Here is a 19,966-nt window from a genome sequence, read left to right on the forward strand (position 1 = left end):
TAATGGAATATGATTTTCCTAAACAGGACAATGTGTAGTGCTTTCTGTTTTAAAAAGTTTTGTTCTCCGGATGCTTCATAGTGTTTATGCATTATAGTAGCCCCATAAAGATCAGTAACAGTATGTATACCAGCTTGATTAATGATTTTTTAGCACCCAATACCTTTTCTTCATAGCAATATCATAACGTAATTAAACACGTATTTGTGTGATTTTAGCAGAGCATCCCCAACTCTGCTGTAAGCTGAGAGCAGGAACCATGTCTGTCTGCTTACCCGTGTGTGTCCAGAGCCAGCACGTGCTGGCACTTAGTGGCCACCTGAATATTTGTTGAATATTTGAATGAACTTAGGGAGTGAGGAAGAATCTGGAGGGGAAGGTAATGACTTCAGTTTTGGAAGGATTGAGTTTAAGATATCTATGCTTCATTGCAGTGGAGATGATTTCAAGGCCAGTTTCCCATCTCACTGTTCCTTTGCCTGGCATACTCAATCCACAGTTTCAAAAGCAGGAGTCATCTGGCACCTTCCAGATTAATGAGACATCACTTATACCTACCTTATTTGCTTGGGATGGAGAAGATGGACACAGTAATGATGTGGTTGAAGTGGCCTTTACTGTGGCGATATATGACACACTCTCCTCTCCCCTCTTAGGCATATATCTCCTCTCCACAACTTTAAATGTGACTTGCTTTTCCCCAATCCCTGGAATAACTGTCCCATTTACCACAGCCTAAAAATAGACCAGAATCTGATCACAAGCCAGCCCAATTCTAGGACTTTGCTAGAAACTTCCTTAACTGTTCAGTGACCAACCAGGACAGAAATGTAGGACCACTCAGTCTGTTTATTTCCTACTGCTAGTCTGGGCAGCCTTTTGTAAGGAGAATGCATAAAATCTCTCTCCCTCTTTTCCCATAATTGGGGTTGCCAGATAAAATGCAGGATGCCCAGTTCAATATGACTTCAGATAAACAATGAATATTTTCTTAGCATATGTTTTTCCTATGCAATTTTTAGGATACACTTATACTAAATTATTCATTGTTTATCTGAAATTCAAATAGAATTGGAGCATCCTGTATCTTTTGTTAAATGTGGCAGTTCTACCTATAATACAGCCCAGCTTCAAAAGATCAAGCCCCACGATATCTATTTGCTTTTATTAAGAATTTAACATAGTCTCTTGTGTCATTTATTGCAAACTAATAATATCGTACGTAACTATATAACATTTAATCAACTACAGTGACCATATGAGCTTGCCCTTTCTGATATAGGCATTCATTGTGAAAAGTCCAGTGTACTTAGCTCAAAAATAGCAAATGAAATTGGACTTTTGAATAATCTAACCACTGCATAGAATACGCAGTGAAAAAGGAAGAAGAGTGAAAAATTCTTATTTTTCTTACCTAGGCTCAGAACCGCCTGTATATTGACACTGTTTTGAATTTCATTCTAGAAAAATGCTGTTTTGAAAATTCATTCTGAAAAAATCTAGATATGGGAATTACTTAACATGGGAACCCTTACCCTTTGCTCCATCCACCATGGGTTGAATATTGATCAAACATAGAGTTCCCAGAAATTCATTTGTTCTTTGATTTCTATTTTGTTTGGTCGTGATTATCACTGAAGGAGGAGTAAAGAATCTTTAAAAACTGACTAGATGCTAAGGAAATGCTCAAACATTAGAAATTGTTTAGGGGTAATCTGGATGGCTCAATGAGTGGAGCATACAACTCTTGATCTTGGGGTTAAGTTCAAGCCCCACATTGGGTGTAGAGATTATGTAAAAAAATTTTAAAAAAGAAATTGTTAAAAAAAACAACTAAGAAAATACTAAGACCCTTCTCACACGTTTACTAAATTTTAGCATATTAAGAGCTACATATAGAATCTACCATCCTCAGAAATGTTTCACTTAAAACATTTTTAATTCTAGGGGCATCAGGGTGGCTCAGTTGGTTAAGCGTCCAACTCTTGATTTTGGCTCAGGTCATGATCTCATGGTTCCTGAGATCAAGCCCAGGGCCGGGCTCTGCACTGAGAGTGGAGCCTGCTTGGTATTCTCTCTCACTCTCTCTTGCTCTCTCTCTCTCCTTCAGCTACCCCCGCCCCCAGCCATTCACACGCACATACATGCATGCTCTCTCTAAATAAGTAACCATTTAAAAAACATTCTCAACTCTAAAGTAAGATAAACTGCTACTCATAGATAAGAGATATTAACTCAGACAAAGATCAACGTCTTAACTATACATATAATTTGACTTTCAAATTTTAAAGGATGTTATTTATTGGTCATTTCAAATAGACAGCAGTCAATTTTCATTTTGAAAAAAAAATCTATTTAAATACAAATTCTTCCAACAAGATGTATAGAATCAGAGGATATTGTTTTATAGTTTTTGTTCTTGCATTTAAGTCTATGATCCATTTTAAGTTCATTTTTGTTCATACAGTGTGAGGTCAGGGTCTACGTTTGTTCTTTGGCATGCGAACATCCAGTTGTCCTACCACCATTTTTCTAAAAAGACTGTTCTTGCCTCATCAAATTGCTAGTGTACAGAAATGCAAGGGATGCCTGGGTGGCTCAGTCGGTTAAGCGTCTGACTTCGGTTCAGGTCATGATCTCATGGTTTGTGAGCCTGAGCCCCAGGTGGGGCTCTGTGCTGACAGCTCAGAGACTAGAGCCTGTTTTGAATTCTGTGTCTCCTTCTCTCTTTGCCCCTCCCCCACATGTGTGCTGTCTCTCTCTCTCTCTCTCTCTCTCTCTCTCTCTCTCTCTCTCTCTCAAAAATAAATAAAAATGTAAAAAAATATTAGAAATGCAATAGGTTTTTATATATTGACCTTGTATCATTCAAACCTGCTTAACCAATTTATTAGCTCTAAAGTTTTGTGTATGTTTCTCAAATTTTTTATATACAAGATCATCTTATAGACTCCTAGAAATCCAGATGCCTTTTATTTCTTTTTCTTACCCAACTGACTTAGCCAGAACCTCTATACAATGTTGAATAGAAGTAGTAATAACGGACATCTTGTCTTACTCCTGATATTAGGGCGAAAGATTTCATCTTTTAGTCACCCCCAAATAATACTATGTTAGCTGTAGGTATCACGTGATTCCCTTATCAGGTTGCAGGAGTTCCTTTTTATTCCAAATTGTAGAATGTTTTTTTGTCATGAAAGGGTGTTAGATTTTGTCAAATGCTTTTTCTTTGTTCATTGAGATGATCATATGGTTTTGTCCTTTGCTACATTATGTTGATTGATTTTGTTAAACCAATCTTCCATTCCCTATTTGGTCATCATATTTAATCCTTTATATTCATTGCTGGATTCACCTTGCTAGTATTTTTTTTTTTTTTTAAAGATAAAGGGTGTGTGTGCTAGCAAGCTGGGGGAAGGGCAGAGGGAGTAGGAGAGAGAGAATCTTTTTTTTTTAATGTTTTTAATGTTTTTATTTATTTTTGAGAGAGAGAGAGAGTGCAGGAGCAGGGGAGGGGCAGAGAGAGAGGGAGACATAGAATCTGAAGTAGGCTCCAGGCTCTGAGCTGTCAGCACAGAGCCTGACGTGGGGCTTGAACTCACAAGCCATGAGATCATGACCTGAGCCGGAGTCAGCTGAGCCACCCAGGCACCCCAAGAGAATATTAAGCTGGTTCCAGGCCCAGCTCAGAGCCCTTAGTGGCCACAGTGATAGCAGCGGGCTTGATCTCACAACTGTGACATCATGACCTGAGCCAAAATCAAAAGTTGGACACTTAACCTACAAAGCCACCCAGGTGGCCCTGGTCTTTGGTTTTCTTAGGATATCTTTGTCTGGTTTGGGATCAGGGCCTCATAAAAGGAGCCAGGAAGTCCATTCTCTATTTGTGGGAAGAGTCTGTGAAGGGTTAGCATTAACCTTTTTGAAACATTTAGTAGTGGTGCACCTGGCCAGCTTAGTCAGTAGAGCATGGGACTCTTGCTCTCAGGGTCATGAGTTTAAGCCCACGTTGGGGGGTAGAGTTTACTTAAAAAAAAAAAAAAGAAGATAAAGCTTTTTTTTTTTTTTTTTTTAAATAAACTTTTGATAGAATTTACTAGGGACATCACCTCACCTAGGCTTTTCTTTGTGGGAAGGTTTTGATTACTGCTTTAATGTCTTCACGTGTTACAGTTTTATTCAGATGTTCTGTTTCTTTTTGATTCAGTTTTGGTAGTTTGTGTGCTTCAAGGAATTCACCTAGGTTATTCAAGTTGTTGGCATTTTGATAATACTCCCTTATAATTTTTTTCTTTCTGTTGGTAGTAATATCAGCTCTTTCATTCTTAATTCTAGTAATTTGGATTTTCCATCTCTTTTTTTTTTCTTGGTCTAGATAAAGACTTGTCAATTTTGTTGATATTTTCAAAGCACCAACATTTGGTTTTGTTTATTGTTTTTCTTCTCTTTTTCATTTATTTTTTCTGTGGTCTTTATAATTTACTTCCTTCTGCTTGCTTTGGGTTTAGTCTTTTTCTAATTTTTTAAGTTGGAAGCCTGTTACATATTTGAGATCTTTTTGATATAGATGTTTACAGCTTTTCATTTCTCTTTTTTTTTTAATATTTATTTTTGAGGGACAGAGAGACAGACAGGGTGCGAGCAGGGGAGGGGCAGAGAGAGAGGGAGACACAGAATCCAAAGCAGGCTCCATGCTCTGAGCTGTCAGCACAGAGTCTGATGCAGAGATCATGACCTGAGCCGAAGTCGGATGTTCAACCGACTGAGTCACCCAGGCACCCCTATTTCTTTCATTTCTCTTTAAGCACTATTTTAACTGCATCCTGTACATTTTTGTATGTTGTCTATTTTCATTCATCTTAAGGTGTTTGCTAATTTCCCTTATAATTTCCTCCATGACACACTGGTTATTTGAGAGTGTTTATTTTCCACATATTTGCAAATTTCCCAAATTTCCTTCTGTTCATTGATTTCTAATTCTTTTTTTAAAGGGGGGATTTTTCACAGGTCTTGAAATGAATTCCCAGGCTGTGTAGTAATTGAATTCAGTAAAGTTAGAATATTACTTGTTATTAGAATTTTCAAATCATATTCCAACTTACTTTCCAGATGTTTGGTTCAAGTTTGCCGTGCATAATTCTTTATGGTGAATGAAGTCTAGTTTGAAATAAACTTTATGGAGTGAAAGTGCACAGAAATTCTCAATGGCCAGGATTATTCAGTGACATTTTCTGTGATATTCTATACTAACCATCTGCGTTTTGTATATTTGAAGTTTCCTTGACAAAATCATCATGAGCCAGCTGCTTTTACTTTTATTTTTAATTATTTTTAATTTTAGGCTTCCATATGAATAGCCCCTAGTGAGTGGTATGAGAAACTGTTAAAAATAGTTATTGTGTATTGCAATAGGTATGTGGTCATATAGCCAAGATTTCTTTTCCAGAGATGGTCCCATGGATTTATAATGTTTACTGAGCATTTTTAGTGTTCAAATACCATTTGGAAAATAAAATTGGGCAATTCCCCTTCCCCAAAGTAAAGTATGCCCAAGGAGAAAAAAGGAGATTCTCTGGTACAGAAGTCAAATTTAAATTGCCTTTATGGATTCAGTGGTAATCAAAGACAGGCTGCTGGAAAATGAACTGACAACAGCGTGTGTTTATGAAATGTTTCCCCCTTCCTTCTGAATAAACTACATGAACATAATGAACGTTCTTAACTACAGATCCCATTTAAGTTGGAGCTGGTGATGAGTTTGCTGGAAGATAATTATTATTCAAATCACAAAATGATAAAACTTATGGGATCTCAGAAATCACCTGGTCAAATCCCTTCACCATCCAAAGTTTGTTTGGGTCACCATTGAATCTACAGCATGAAGAAGAGTTCCTGGCTCACTAGTAGTTGGATGAAGGAATCTTCCTGAAATGCTCCTGCTCAAGACTCTCCCTTTTCTCTTTCATGCCAGGTCCAGACTCCTTTATCTGCCTGTGAAGTCCCTCTGTGATATGTCTCAGCCAAATCTGTAACTAGATTTCCTGTTACTGTTCATCACATACCAACTACTTCCCTATATACCTCCACGTACTCTCGACAATCCTTTACGTATCTTGAGGTCCACTTCATCCATCCAAATTCTATACATCTATGAATCCCTTCTCTGATAAATCTAACCCATATTAGTTTGGGTTTTTTTTTTCCTCCTAAGATTCTGGTCATGCTTACATTAGCATCACAGTTTACCCTTTAAATGTTTAACATCTCTATGTCCCTATGTAGTTTTTAAAAGTACCTAACGCACATTTCTTTTAGCCTTCTAACAATCCTGTGCAGTTGGACATGAATTAATTATTCATTCATTCGAGAAATGTTCATTGAACATTCACGGTGTGCCACTGCCCTGGGTAGGCATAAAGGATATAATAGCAAAAAAGAAGAACCAATGTTCAAAGTACTTACAGGACAGAAACAGACTCTAATCAGATAATCAGGCAGTAAATGTAAGATTACAACAATAACAATTGCTAACATCTACTGGACATTTATTATGTGGCTGGCACTGTTCTGAGTCTTTTACAGACTCATTTAATTTTCTCAACCACCCTGGGAAGAAAGTACTATTGTTCCATTTTGCATGTAAGGAAAATAACAGTTGTGGTACATGAAAGTATGTGATGCCTCAGTTTCCACGTGCATTCAATGGAGTTGTTATGATAAATAAATTCTTATTGGTAGAGCCCTTAGATCAGTGTCCAATTTGTATTAAACATGACTGAGTATTAGCTATGATGATGATGGCAGTGAGAGATTAAAAGAGGGAATCCTATCAGAGACATTAAAGAGAATCCTATCAGAGACATTAAAGAGAGCTGTAATCTAAAGGACAGGTAGGTGTGAATGAGACCAAGTGGATGGTTGGGGGAGGGAGGTGCTCCAAGCAAAGGTTACAGCACATGCAAAGGCTGTGTGTGTGGAGAAACCTAGAAGGCCCGTGTGACTGAAGGTGGGATGGGGACATGGTATCAGGTGAGGGTGAAGTTAGATAGCTGCTAGATTCTGCAAGGACCTGGCCCTATTAAAGACTTCAGTCTTTAAAAGTCACTGAAGGCTCTTTAACAGGGGGCTTATATGATCAAACATGCATTTTATAAGATTACTTTGACTGCTGTAAGAAGAAAGGATTGGGAGTGGATTGAAGTAGATGATTAAGAAGTTTTACAGTAATACAGGGGAGAAAATATGGTAGCTTAGACAAGACTACTAAAAGTGGAGTTGGAGAGAAGTAGACGGATTTAATATAAAAAGAATCTGGTGATGGATTCGAGAGAGTGGGGGATGAGAGGCAAGACATTAGGGAAATGCCTAGGTATTTAGAACCCCTGGAAAAAGCTGTTTTGAGGGGGAAACCATGAGTTCAGTTACATACATATTGAATTTGAGGTACCTCTGAGACTTCCAATAAAAATTGATAGTAGCCTGAGCTCAAATGCACGATCAAGGCTGGAGTTGTTGACGTGGAGGTGGTGGTAAAGTCTTAGGCATGGACAAGAATATTCAGGAGTGATACCAAGTGGGAAGAAGAGAGAAGGCTTAGTATTGAGACGTTTGGGTTTAATGCCTGGGTAGAGGAGGATATACTTGCAAGGAGGATATACTAGCCAGAAGTATAAAAAAAAAAAAAAAAAAAAGTGGAGGAGTATTGTTATGGAACCTGGGACAAAACAGCATTTCAAGGAGAGAATGATCGGTTGTGTCAATTGTTGGTGAAAAGTCAACAAGATGACTGAAAAATGTTGGATTTGTTGACACCAATGCTTCACTAGTGAGACACACAGGATCTCAGTCAGAGCTCCTTCAGGGGTATGATAATGTGGGAACCAAATGGCTGAACAGTGAGTGGAAGGAAGGAAAATGGAGGCAGTTAGATGAGTAATTAGGAAGGAAATTAGGATCCAGGAAGGTTTTGTTGTTGTTGTTGTTGTTGTTGTTGTTGTTGTTGTCATCGTCATTGTTGTTTTAAATGTTTATTTATTTTTGAGAGAGACAGAGTGCAAGTTGGGGAGAGGCAGAGAGAGAGAGGGAGAGACAGAATCTGAAGCAGACTCCAGGCTCTGAGCTGTCAGCACAGAGCTCAATGCAGGGCTTCTACCCAGAAGCAGTGAGATCATGACCTGAGCTGAAGTCCAACGCCCAACCAACTGAGCCACCCAGGTGCCCCCTTTGTTTTTTAATGGAAAAAAAAAAAGGTTGAGAATGTTTAAAAAATATTGAGAAGGACCATGTTCAGAGAGAAAAATTGAAAAAGATATACAGATGAAACCAGACTGTGCAGTCTACAAGGAGGAATTCTGAGGAAGCAGGGCAGAAGAGATACAAAGCACAAGAAAATAATTTGGCCCTAGTTAGAAGGAAGGACTGCTCCTTCACTGATGTAGGAGAGAGAGAAGACAGGATGGGTACAGGTGAAGGTAGGATTATAAGATTATAGGAAGAAGATGGGGAGTGTCCATGTGATAGTTTCTACTTTTTTCTGTCAAGGAAGACGGTCATCTACTGAGAATATAGGGCAAGAAGGGGGGAACCAAAGTTTGATGAGAGAGGAAATGATTGAATTAACAGAAAACAGGAGAGCAAGATCACCCAACCTGAATGATGTTTAGGGCTCATTTGGACATTCTCTGGAACCAATAAGCAGTATACAAACTGCCCATAACCAGGGCCATAAAGAAAACAGTTCATTTAGGTTTGGGATTTTCCAGGTAGATGAAGTGAAAAAAGAAAAAAAAAAAAAGAGGAACAATGGAGTTTAGGGTTGTTTAGGTTGACAAAACAGTGAAATTATAGATCATGGAATCTAACCTAGATCAGGTGGGAGAATAAGAGGGACGTCTGAGTGGCTCAATCAATTGAGCATCCGACTCTTGATTTCTGTTCAGGTCATGATCTCACGGTTCATGGGTTCCAGCCCAGCCCCCACAGGTCTCTCTCTCTCTCTCTCTCTCTCTCTCTCTCTCTCTCAAATAAATAAACTTTAAAAGTGAAGGAGGGAGGGGCACCTGGGTGGCTCAGTCGGTTAAGCATCTGACTTCGGCTCAGGTCATGATCTTGAGGTTTGTGAGTTCAAGCCCCGTGTCAGGCTCTGTGCTGACAACTCAGAGCCTGGAGCCTGCTTCAGATTCTGTGTCTCCCTCTCTCTCTGCCCCTCCCCTGTTCACACTCTGTCTCTCAATAATAAATAAATGTTAAAAAAAATCTTTTTAATAAAAAAAAAGTGAAGGAGGGAGAACAAGAAAGGAATTGAAAGCAAGCTGATGAGGGTCAATGAATGAAGGTGCCAATGAGGTTGAAAAAAGCTGTAGGAGTAGTTAACACACAATTTGGAAGGAGAAGAGATTGTAAAGAAGATGTTTGAATTAGTGATTCTGAAATTGACACAGTTATGATGACAGGGTCCAAAGGGTGATGGAAGGAGTAGGTGATTCCTATGAAGTCAAGGAAAAGGATATTGAGATCAAAGAAATGAGTGACCAGCACCCTAGTGGACAGATCATCTTGTTGATTGTTGAAGTCACCCAGGATAATGGCAGGGCTTATGGTAGAGGGAAATAATTGGCCAAAGTCTTTGCTTGACTGAAGGGGGAGTTACATGAATACAGCAGATAAGGAGAAGAGAAAAAGAATTAAGCAGGTGAGTGGCATGGGCCTCAGAGAAGCTGGCTGTTCTTTTTCTTTTTAAGCAAAGTGTAAGAATAATAGCCAGAATATAGCAATAAGAAGCAAAACAGCAACAATCCCACCTCTGTTAAAGGAAAACTTTTAAAAACTGTAAAAAAATTAAAATCATGGGATACCTGGGTGGCTCAGTCAGTTGAGTGTCTGATTCTGGATTTCAGCTCAGGTCATGACCCAGAGTCATGGGATCAAGACCCAAGTTGGGTTCTGCCCTGAGGATAGAGCCTTCTTGGGATTCTCTCTTTCTCCCTCTGCCCCTCTCCTCTGCTCAAGTGTGTTCTCTCTCTCTCTCTCTCTTTCTCTCTCTCTCCCTCTCTCTCCCCCTCTCAAAAGAAAAGAAATCTTTAAAAAAAATTAAAATCATGACTTATACAGATATAAAATGAAATGTGTTAAAGGTTTTAACCACTATTAACAAGTTAACCAGTGAGATGTCCAAAGGTGAATCCACATTTATAGGTCAGGAAAATTGAAATGAACTTGAAAAGAAAGCAAAATTGACTTCTACCCATATTGGAGGAGGCTAGTCCATTGAATTTCCACTGGACAGAATTTATTTCATGTCTATAGACAAGAATTATTATGCATTACTATTAGTTCTCTACAGTTTACAGAGTTGTAAAATACCTCAAAAGCAACAAAAAGCTAGGGGCACCTGGATGGCTCAGTCAGTTAAGTGTCTGACTTCAGCTCAGGTCATGATCTTGTGGTTAGTGGGTTCGACCCCCAAGTTGGACTCTATGCTGACAGCTCAGAGCCTGGAGTCTGCTTTAGATTCTGTTGTCTCCCTCTCTCTCTGCCCCTCCCAAATTTGTGTTGTCTCTCTCTCTCTCTCTCTCTCTCTCTCTCTCTCTCTCTCTCTCTCTCTCAGAAATAAATAAACATATTTTAAAAATTTTAAGCAATAAAAGGCTAGAATCAGATAACCTGAAGAATGCATAGTTTTCCATTGGAAACACCGGTTATAGTTTTTGCTTATATCAAATTCTGTCTATAAACAGCACCATTTGGGTGGGGCAACAGGAATATCTGACTGACTGAGAGTCAGTCGGATTTTATTAAAGATAAATGGAAGAGAAAGCTTGACAACACAGGGACTTTTGCAGGTTATGGATAATGAGTTCTGGAGAGCATAGTGGAAGGGTTTGGAAGGTAGGATGAGGTTGGGAAAGAGGCAAGGATGTAGAGTAACATAGACATAATAAGACTTGCCACCTGTGGTTCCCAATGCAAGAGTGGGTTTGCCCTCTTCCCTTAGGGTTGTTGCATAAAACACAGGAACCCAGTTAAATTTGGATTTCCAATAAATAGAGAATAGGATAAAAAAATAAGTACCTCCTTTTGTTTTGGTTTTTGCTTTTGTTTTGTTTTCTTTTGTTTTGTTTTGTTTTGCTAAATCTGACAACCCTACCCTAAGGGGACTCTTGTCACTGTCTGGGGGAGTTTTAGATTGTCACAACCGATTGTGCGGGGAGTACTATTGGTATTTGGTATTTAGTAGGTTGAAGCCAGGGATGCTGTCAAATAACTTACAATGTACAGGAAAGTCCCCACAAAAAGAATTTTCCAGCCCAAATTGTCAGTAGTGCTCAGCTTGAAAAACCTGGTACGTGAATAAATGATCTCCAAATTTTTTATTATCACAAACTCTCAACATGTTATAACATGAACCCACATTATCAATACATTGTATGAGTGTAATAATGCCCTAATTTGTCGTGGACATTTTTAAATCATAAAAATGTTTTAAAATTTAAAAATTAAAGGATAAGATGAAGATGAAAGAAACATAATATTTTAAAATATAAAACTGTTTATTACCTTTTTGCTTCCACGACCTTGTTTTTAAAGTAAACACAATTTGATTTTAATTCATTTTTGAAATGATGGTTTAATATACTATAATAATATTTTCAAAGTTTGTACCTATTATCTATTACTTGATTTTAATGGAAATGAAACTCACAAAGATATAAAGGATCCAAATGGAAAAATATTTAGCTGGACTTACTCAAACATGGGAAAAATATTTAGCTGGACTTACATGAAAGTAAAAAAAATTTTTTAATGTTTATTTATTTTGAGAGAGGGAGAGGGTGAGTAGGGGAGGGGCAGGGAGAGACAGAGAGAGAGAGAGAATCCCAAGCAGGCTCTGCACAGTCAACACAGAGCCTGATGCAGGGCTGGAACCCACGAACCTTGAAATCGTGACCTGAACCAAAACCTAGAGTCAGACACCTAACCAACTGAGCCACCCAAGTACCTGAAACATGAAACTAATTTTTAAGTCCCATTCAATTTTATTCAAGTCCAGCTAGTTAGTTTTTATTTTCCAGGATATCAATCAGCTGCATTTGCAAATTGATCAGAAGATGTTATATTTTTACTAAATATATTTAAAATCCACTGGATCTCTATTTTATTTGGAAGATTCTTAAACACAGTAAAAAAGTATTTCCAAAGATTTATGTGTGCAAATATGAGCATTTTTATAAGTGACATACTTCCAACAAGACACCTGGGTGGCTCAGTCCATAGAACATGTGACTCTTGATCTTGGGGTCCTGAGTTTACACCCTATATTGGGCATAGAGCTTACTTAAAAATAATAATAATTTTTTTCTATATTTTTTGGCAAAAAAAACCCACCAAAATGCTTCTTAATATCACTTTTCAAAATATTTATAGTAGCTTTCAAAAAGCAATTGTTTTCTCATTCATTACACTATGGACTTTAGCTTGAAGGAACAGTTTCAAAACATGGGGTTTTTTTTGTATTTATAAAATAGCATACTACTCACAGCCACCTTGTTGAAAAAGTCAGCAAAATTTGAATGTCTTGTTTGTTTGTTTGTTTGGTTGGTTGGTTGGTTGGTTTTTTCAGCTAGAGAGAGAAAGAGAGAGCAGGAGCAGGGGACGGGGACAGATGGAGAGAGGGAATCCCAAGCAGGCTCCGTGCTCAGCACAGAGACTCACTCGGAGCTCAGTCCCACAACCCTGGGATCACAACCTGAGCCAAAATCAAGAGTCGGACGCTCAACCAACTGAGCCACCCAGGCGCCCCAGAATGTTTTTTTTTTTTGTAAAAGAAAAGTCAGTTATTTATAGGTTCTGACAACTATTTTAATACTTTGACCAGAAATGCCTAGCAAATCTCTGAGTGAAGCCAAATACCTTTGTCATCAGTCCCCATTCCATCATAGACCACTGTATTATAAAGATTCTGCTATTTAAGTCTTGTTTCTACAAAAATGAACACACTGATGTCATCTCATAAGCACAAAAAATGTAAGATGGGCGAGCACCACTATCAGTCCATCTGCACTGTGGAACTCCTATCTCTCCCTCAAGATTCCAAAATGACTCACAACCAGCTGGCATCCAAATAAGGATACCAGTGTCCATCTGTATATTGAATAGTAGCAAACCTGAATTTCTTAAATTTTTTTTTTAGATTTAAAATGTGAATACAAATCTAACATTTTCTTTTAACATTCTGATGGACCATCATGTACACCCTGGATGTGCCCATCCTACTCCACTCTGGGGACAATTACTTTAGAGGATGGGGTAGCTTGGGACCATTTCCACATTATTGCTGAGGAACATGAGGCCTAGACAGGCTGCAGTAAACTGAAGTCAAGAGAAGCCTGGGTTAGAGTTTACTGAAATGGCTCCATCATTCATCAGCTATGCAGTCCTGTGCATAATACATAATCACAGGCCTTCTGTTTTTACATTTATAAAATAGAATAATATTGTAAAGTGGAGATAATACCTCATGGGGGTTGATGTGAGGATTAAATAAAATAATTTTGTTAATATAACCATAATACCTTTCTTAAACCCTCACAAATTAATCACATTCCCCAAACCCTTGCCCTTAGCCTTGACCTCTATCCTCCATTTATGAGGATCATGGAGGCCGTCAGTTGAGAACTCCTTTAATTTTAAGGCTCCTTATCACAAAACTCCTCTTATCCAAGCACAGTGCTTTCACTGTGCTCTGCAACCAGCTCATGTTATCTCCTCATGGACCTTGTTCCATCAATTATCTGCTTTTTCCTATGTATTAATCTATTCCAATGCTACTGGCCTTTTCCCCTAAGTTGGAAACCATATCCAAGTGTCTCCCAACACTGAAAAAATGGAAAAAAAATTTTTTTAACTTAGGTAATAAGCTAAAATCCACATTTATGCTCTTCCTTTATTTCTGAAAGGACACTATAAATAATAGCTTATTTAGTATTTCTAGATCTACTTCACTATTTTAAACTACATAACAATGTTCCATAGTCAACAAATATTTCTTGAGTGTCTACACTGTTCTATGCACTAAAGATATAGCAGTTAACAAGCTGGAGTGGGAAACAGAAAGTCAGTGAGGTAAACAAGTAAAATATATAATATTTTAGATGGTGCTAAGTACTTTGAGTTTAAATTTTTTTGTTGTTGTTTATTTTTGAGACAGAGAGAGAAACAGAGCGCAAGTGGGGGAATGGCAGAGAGAGACACACACACAGAATCTGAAGCAGGCTCCAGGCTCCAGGCTCCAAGGTGTCACCACAGAGCCTGACTTAGGGCTCAAACTCACGAACTGTGAGATCATGACCTGAGCCGAAGTTGGACACTGAACCAACTGAGCCACTCAGGCATCCCAAGTACTTTGAGTTTTAAATAGAGTGGTCAGAGAAAGCATATCTGGGAAAAGTGACATTGAATAAAGATTAAAAGAAGGTGAAAGAGAAGTCTTTATAGATATGTAGGAGAAGAACATTCAAAGAAGAGGAAAAAGCATCTACAAATGTCCTGAGTCAGGAGAATGCTTGCCATTCAGTTATAGTTAACAGTATCCATATATAAGTGATGTTAAGTACTACTCACATTCAGTCAAGGTCCTATCTGAATATACTAAACCAAAAGACTAAATTGTAAAGTTAACAGCAACCAGCAATCCTTATATAAAACAAGAGGAATCAGGAGAGAGATTCTTTTTATGTACACACAGAAAAAGTTACAAGAAAATAGGCATTGCTGTTATTGTGCTCATTTATGTAAGTGGTCACAGGTCCTAGTTGACATTTGTAACTGTTGTCTTCCACTATTCATTGATTATTTCCTTTGCACTCCACTAGAACCTTTGGATTTTTATCTGGTGGGGTGAACCAAACTTTCATTCCTGAATCTCTCTCAGGGTCCTACTTTTTTCTGACTGCTTTAATTTCCTATCAGTCTTTCCTATTAGATGTGGAAGTGCTCAGAAAATCCCCTGGAGGGGCACCTGGGTGGCTCAGTCGGTTAAGCGGCCGACTTCGGCTCAGGTCATGATCTCGCGGTCTGTGAGTTCGAGCCCCGCGTCAGGCTCTGTGCTGACAGCTCAGAGCCTGGAGCCTGTTTCAGATTCTGTGTCTCCCTCTCTCTGACCCTCCCCCGTTCATGCTCTGTCTCTCTCTGTGTCAAAAAAATAAATAAACGTTAAAAAAAAATTAAAAAAAAAAAAAAGAAAATCCCCTGGATTTCAGAGAAACTCTTGGGAAACTGTCCCTATTATGTAGCAGAGACCCAGTTCCCCCTTGGTATTTAGGATCAGTCATCTCACTCAGTGAGTAATCCATTTTTGGCTGTTGGTCCCATGGCATGAAGAGCCCAAAATGGCTAAATGACACCTCAACTTCCCATTCAATGGAACTATTATTGTGTTTGTGGTAGAAGCATTTCCCTGTTGGAACTAAGGCTTCCAAACCAACAGAACTCAAAGTTGAAGAAAAGGGAAGTAAAAATTCTGGAAGTAGATTATTAGGTGTAAGAATGGGAAAAGCCACTTCTATTTCCCACCTTTGATTTGTGGATCTGTTCATTCTGGCTATAGAAGAGACAGCATTATACACTGAAGGATGTGTTAATTTTGGAAGATAATCCCAATCTTTCAAGATGTCCTCTCCGCACTGGCATTGGCGTTGAAACCAAGCCATCACTAGGTTTTTCGAACATTACATCAGACTAGCTGCTTCTGGATAATGGGGTATGTGGGAAAGATCAATGAATTCCATAGACAAGAGCCCATTACCATGCTTCTTTTTTGGTGAAATGTGTTTCCTGATTAGAAGCAATGCCGTATAAAACACCATTATAGTAAATATGGCATTCTGTTTAAATCCATGGATGATGGTGGTGCTGGCCGAAGTACCATATGAGCAGGGAAGACACAATCCATACCCATAATATACATCTATTTCAGTAAGGACAGATTGCTGTTACCTCTGTGATATAAGGAGTCCAGTGTAATCAATTTGTTACTAATTGGCTGACTGCTGCCCCAGGGAATGTCATACTGAGGGTCTAGCCTAAGTCTTTATTGCAAGTATGTGAGGCTTCCTGGGGGCTTAGCTAGGTCAGATTTATTGAGGGGAAGCTGATGTTGTTGAATCCATGCATAGTCTTTATCCCTGTAACATGGCCAGGTTGTACTTGAGCTCCTTGAACAAACACTGCTGTGTCTGAAAAAAGGTAGAGTGACATCTATACTATGTGTCCTCTTGTCCATCTGATTGAGAGCCTCCCCTGCAATAGATGACCTTTTGTGAGCATTTTTATTGAACTCAAATATCGTTACAGCTTGCCCATTGGAAAGGTCCATTCACATACCTCTTCCCCACACCTTCTTTCTAATTATCTTCAAAGGCCTCTATTCTCTCCAAGTCTCCTAAGCATGCAGTGAAATCATTAGCAACTACCAGTTAATTAATCAGTATATATCTGTTCTTCTGGCCAGTTCACCATCCAGATAGAGTGGACAACCAAATGTATTTTTTGGAGATCTACCCACTGAGAGGATTTTGCTTCACCACTATCTTTCGAGGATTTTCCAGTTGAGGGTTGTAATGCTACAGCAGTATCTCCTATTGGGTGCAGAAGTATCTGAAAACCAGGCATGACGCAGGTAACTTACATTGGTTGATTTTCAAATGTTAAATCAACTTTCAGTTCCTCAAATAGTTTTTATCTTTTCTTGATCATTCTGACTGGAGGCTTGTGGGTTTTATTAATTCAAAAAAGCAAGCTTTTGTTTGCATTGTTTATTGCTATTTTTGTCTGTTTTCTATTTTGTTGATTTCTGCTTTTATCTTGATTATTTCCTTCTATTTCCATTGGGCTTAATTTGCTCTTATTTTCTAATTCCTTAAGGTGAAAATGTAGATTGTCGATTTTAGATCTTCTTTTAATATATAAACATTTAAAGCTATAAATTTCCCTGGAAGCACTGCTTTATCTGTATCCCACAAATATCAAAATGTTTTCATTAACATCCATTTAAAAATATCATCTTTAAAATTTTTTTTTTATTTTTTTAATGCTAATTCATTTTTGAGAGAGAGAAAAAGACAGAGTATGCATGGGGGAGGGGCAGAGAGAGAGGGAGACACAGAATCTGAAGCAGGCTCCAGTCTCTGAGCTGTCAGCACAGAGCCCCACATGGGGCTCAAATTCACCAACTGTGAGATCATGACCTGAGTCTAAGTCAGACGCTTAACCGACTAAGCCACCCAGGTGCCCCTAAAAATATCTTCTAATTTCTCTTGATTTTTTGACTTGTGGATTATTTAGAAGTATGTATACTGATTTCCAAATATTTTTAGTTTTCTTACAATCTTGTTATTTATAACTAATCCCAGTGTCAGAGAAACTGTCTTTTAAATTGTCAATGTTTAAAAATTTATCAGTACTTGTTCTTTGGCTTCACATATAGTCTATCCTGGTGAATATGTCATTTGCCCTTGAAAAGAATGTGTATAGTTGTTGGGCATTGGGTTCTATTAATGTCAATTAGGACAAAGTAGTTAATTGTGTTGTTCAGTTCTTATATGTCTTTGAAGGTTTTCTACCTGGTTGGATTGTCAGGTTAAAGACTATAAAAGAAAATTCACTTCATGTCATTACTTGTAAGTGTTGACTCCCTGTCAGAATCTACCTGCTTTTGTTCACTCTCCAGTGCCTTCAGGGAGGTGTTTTTATGGTGTGTTTTGTCCAGAGTTTATGTCTGGTCCAGCACAGGGTCTTACTAGAAATACCATAAGTGGGTAATTCCAATAACATTTTATTAAGCTATCCATTTAACTTAGGACACCAGGATCAATCACCCACTGCCAAAGATTCTTACATATCAAAACTTTCTGAACACCATTTCATTTCTGCTACTCCTTATGATAATTGTGCCTACATTGGTTTTTTTTTTTTTTTTTTACCTGTTAAATAAGCTTTTTATTTTAGAATATTTTAGATTTATAAAAAACTTGTGAAGAAGAATAAAGAGTTCCCATATATCCCCCACTCAACTTCTCCTATTATTAACATCTTATCTTAGTATGGTACCTTTGTATACTTAATGAACCTATATCATTACATTGTTATTAATTAAAGTCCATACTTCATTTAGATTACTTTAACTTTTACCTGATAATCCTTTTTGTGTTCTAGGATCTTATCAGGGATACCACTTTACATTTAGTTGACATGTCTCCTTAGGTTCCTCTTGGCTGGGACTTTTCCTTGTCTTTGATGACCTTGACAGTTTTGAAGAGTACTAATCAAGTATTTTGTAGAATGTCACTCAATAGGGATTTGTCTGATGTTTATCTCATGATTAGACTGGGGTTGCCTGGCTGGCTTAGTTGGTAGGACATCTGACTCTTGATCTCAAGGTCATGAGTTCAAGACCCACAGTTAGGTGTAGAGATTCTTAAAAAAGAGAGAGAGAGATGAGGGACAGAAGCAAAAAAGCCTGGGGCTATGTGTTTTGGGAGGAAGGCCACAGAGTGCCATTTTCATCAAATTATATCAAGGATATTGCTATGAACTGGATTGTGTCCTTCCTTAGCTCCACAAATTCATATGTTGAGCCCTAGGCCCCAATTTGACCCTATTTGGAGATAGGGCCTTTAGGCTGTAATTAAGATTAAATGAAGTAGTAAGGGTGGGGCCTTGACCCAATAGGATTAGTGTCCTTATACAAGAGACACCAGAGATCTCCCTCTGTCCATCACCTGAGGACATAGTGAGAAATGGGCCATCTACAAGCTAGGAAAAGAGTTTTCAACAGAAACAGAATTAGCCATCACCTTGGTCTGGGATTTCTCAGCCTCTAGAACTATGAGAAATAAATTTCTGTTCTTGAAGCCACCCAGTCTATGGCATTTTGTTATGGCAGTCCTAGTTTTTTTAGGCAGTCCATACATATGACTTATAGCCTTGATAATGTGGCTGAGGTAGTTTTGTCAGATTTCTTCAGTGTAAAGTCACTTTTTGGGCACCAACCCAGATGTCATCATTCCAGTTTCAGTGTCATCCCCTTCCCCATCATTGCCTTATCTTTCACTAGAGAGTTCTGGCATGGCTATGAAATCAACTTATGTTGTAATTCTGAAATCTGCACAATTAAATTCTATGATTTTCAGCAATATTAGATTGTAAGTATAAAAAATAAGGGATTCTTTAGGACTGCCAAAGAAGCTTTCTCTGTCTCTTGAACTGAATGTTTAATGACTTGACCTTTTCCATTTCTTATATGAGTTCTTTGTGGGGAGCAAATGAAGCCACTCCCAACATAGAGTTGTTACTGTCTACATTACCATCAAACAGTCATACGTGACTTCAAAGCGTTTGCTTTAGTGGGCACTCCAACACAAATGACTAAAGGTGATAAGTTGATCATTTATGATGCCACTACATCCCATTTCCCACTGACAACTTGCTCAACATTGCATTTGAATTTGAGGATATAAACAAATCAACCCCAAATCCTATAGCTGAAAGTCAGCCTCCTAGAACTATTCTTGGGACCATTTCCTGTATTAGTCAGTGTTCAACAAACTACAGCAGTTACCTTAACTAAGAAAATTCATATAAACAGTTATTGGAGATATCATAGGCATTGGAGAATTGAAAAGAGAAAGTGGGACTAAGAAGTAGTAACTGCAAGTAGATGGGGAAATAAAGAGTCAAGGTTGGGATCGTTGGGATTAAACACTTGAAGGAGGGGCCCTCGGGAGCTGGAACCCAGACCTTAAAAACACGCTACCTGACTTATACTGGTAGCTCAGTAGCTTAGCGGTGGGCCTCTTCGTGACTCAGACCTCTGAGGGGGTTGCTGCCTAGCTGGTACTGGTCCCTCTGAGGAATGTGATAAGGCTAGTTCTGGGAGTATGGAAAGGAGTCCAGGACTGCTGCTGGCATG

General features: G+C 38.4%; 1 protein-coding gene across 3 annotated transcripts in view; it reads left to right on the plus strand.

The window, feature by feature from the left end:
- The window catches only part of EXD2 (exonuclease 3'-5' domain containing 2), an 85,862-nt gene that overhangs the window by 1,028 nt on the left and 64,868 nt on the right, over positions 1 to 19,966 (plus strand). For 2 of the 3 annotated variants that reach the window (XM_042989978.1, XM_042989979.1), the window contains exon 2: positions 16,508 to 16,675. The exons of the other annotated variant lie outside the window; for it this stretch is intronic. The gene's annotated coding sequence lies outside the window, so the exon portion shown is untranslated. The remainder of the gene's footprint in view (positions 1 to 16,507; positions 16,676 to 19,966) is intronic. 3 annotated transcript variants of the gene reach the window in all.

Source organism: Panthera tigris, chromosome B3, assembly GCF_018350195.1.
Source record: "Panthera tigris isolate Pti1 chromosome B3, P.tigris_Pti1_mat1.1, whole genome shotgun sequence".
In the NCBI taxonomy this organism is placed as follows: Eukaryota; Metazoa; Chordata; class Mammalia; order Carnivora; family Felidae; genus Panthera; species Panthera tigris.